Below are 2467 nucleotides of genomic sequence, written 5' to 3'. Positions count from 1 at the left end.
TTTGTCCTACAAAAGTTATCTCTTTCATTCCCTTTACCTTTATCTTTATGGGACATGTTTCAGTTTTGGCGAGTTTTGTATTCATCTTCTCTATTTGCTTGTTTGTGGTTTATAATTCCCTCTTCAGTCATATGGGCCATTTGGTGGGAAAGAAACAAGCGTATTTTTAGATGTGACTCATCGGATTTATTGGTTGTTCTTGGGATTTTGGAAAGAAGTATTATTGAGCAAGTTAATGCTCATGTCCAGAAATATTTTAACATGAATTCAGAGTTCTCTTCTTGGGACAATTTTATGATCTCTTCTTGGAAAAGTATCATTATTCCTATATCACCCACCTTTCCAAGGATTCAGAAAACACCTATAGATAGAAATTCCATAAAATGGCATCCTCCTAATGCCCCTTTTTGTAAATTGAATTTTGATGGATCCTCCCATGGAAACCTTGGTGATTTAGGAATAGGGATAGTTTTTCGTGATCATTTGGGTTCTTTATTAGCATTAAAAGCTATGCCAATTTCTCCTGACACAAATAATATGGCTGAGGCTTGTGTTCTTTTAGAAGGTCTTGCTATGGCTAAGGATTTAAATTTCAAATACCTTCATATTGAAGGTGATTCAGCTATTGTCATTAATGCTTGCAAGGCAAGAAAAGCTGATAATTGGCATTTTCGGTATATTCTTGAACAAATATGGACTCTTCTTGATATGTTTGAGCACCTCATCATCTCACATGTTTATCGTGAAGGTAATGCATTAGCTGATTGCCTCGCTAATATGGGTTGTGACAAAACTATTATTGATTCCTCTTGATTGGGGGGTGATTTGATGAACTTCCCAAACCTATTAATTATAGCCCGTAGGGAGTTGAGGATTTAATCTTTCTTATTATATGATTTCTTATTTATACGAGTTGATATTCTCTTCTCTTGGTGAGGTATTTCTTTTCATAATTCCATTTGGTTTTGATTTGAGGTACTTTGCTTTACTTGATCATCACTCGGCATTCATTAATGATGAGTTGGTTGTTATTGATGTTGTTCGTGTGTTTGGTACTCTCTTCTGGTGTGAAATATGGAGATATTTATTTTCACATTGGGAATCCGTCCTTCATATGTCATTTAAAGTTTGACGTAGTGTTGTTTTCATGATTATCTCTGTACGCCATTTCTTTTGGTTTGTCAGTTTTGTATGATATATCTCCTCTTTCTTTTCATTTACGACATAAAAATTTTGGGCTTCATTTCTCTCTAGCATTTCCGCATTCACCTCTTCTCCTTTGGCATTTGTCTATAATGGCGGACCGTAGATCTCATGTCGTTGGTGTCAGTCATGTTTTGGAACCTTGCATTTCTTGTAAATTCTCTGCGTTTTGTAGTATACATATTTTTTGGTTACAGTTGTTTTTTGGTGCAGGGGCATGTCAATTTTGATTGCAGGAGTTCTTTGTTGCAGGGAATTCAAGATATCCCAGGAACTTATTTTGTAAATAATCTTGCATGCTCCTATTCTGTAAAATGAGCTTGCATGCTCCTATGTGTAAAAGAGCTTGTATGCTCCTTTGTTGATCTCTATTTTGTAACTAGCTTCGACTAGAGGATTGTTCACTACTTCTCTTCTATAATCATGTTGATGAGTAATGACCAGAGTTTTTCTTCCTGGTTCTTTTCTCTTGGAGCTCAGTTTGAACCAATTTTTAAATATATTGTAAAAATTATTTATTATTAATAAAATATATCAAGTGGCATTGCCACCTTGCAAAAAAAAAAAAAAAAAACCTTTAGAACAAAGGCTTTACATATCGTTAAGATACTGGGGGAAGGCTAATTACTATGTGCAACCATTGAAAAGGACTTTCATCACTTTCCACTTTTAATTATAGTGGGTTGGAACACTTGGCTTCAAAGTTGTTTCCCACTTAGGTCTTTCCCTTCACACCGGCCAAAAATGGCTTTAAGAGTTTTTCAACCCCTCGGGAAGGCAGGCCTGCTAAAGGATTTATTGCTTGAATTGAAGAAAGCATTAAGAGTGGTTTGGCTTTTTGATCACCCAATTAAGGGGAGAGCATATACCTTCCACTTTCGAGATAAAGCACACAAGTTCTTTTTAGCCCTTCAAAGCAATGATTTGCTAATCCTATATGGAGATGTTGCTCCATAAAAACATGGTGTTCTTTTTAACTTTTTCAAGGCAATACTTTTTTGATCTAAAAAGAACTTGGTCAACAAAATGAACATGATTTTTGTCAACAAAAGAAATCGATCGAAAGGGGAATATCGTCCCTCTTTAGTTGCAAAAAAGACTTTTGGGACTTTGAGTGGTTCTTTACTTTGCTAAAACCCAAAATGGATCCTTTTATACTCCAAAGGATGGTGAAGTTTTTTTGTTTTTTTAATCCATTTGTTTGCAAAACTTGAAAAAAAATTAATTTGTTTGCTCCTTTTTTTTTTAAAACCCAATTTGAAAA

This window comes from Cryptomeria japonica, chromosome 9 (genome assembly GCF_030272615.1).
Source record: "Cryptomeria japonica chromosome 9, Sugi_1.0, whole genome shotgun sequence".
NCBI lineage: Eukaryota > Viridiplantae > Streptophyta > Pinopsida > Cupressales > Cupressaceae > Cryptomeria > Cryptomeria japonica.
The sequence above is the reverse complement of the archived record's forward strand: the minus strand, read 5'-3'. Positions refer to the sequence as shown.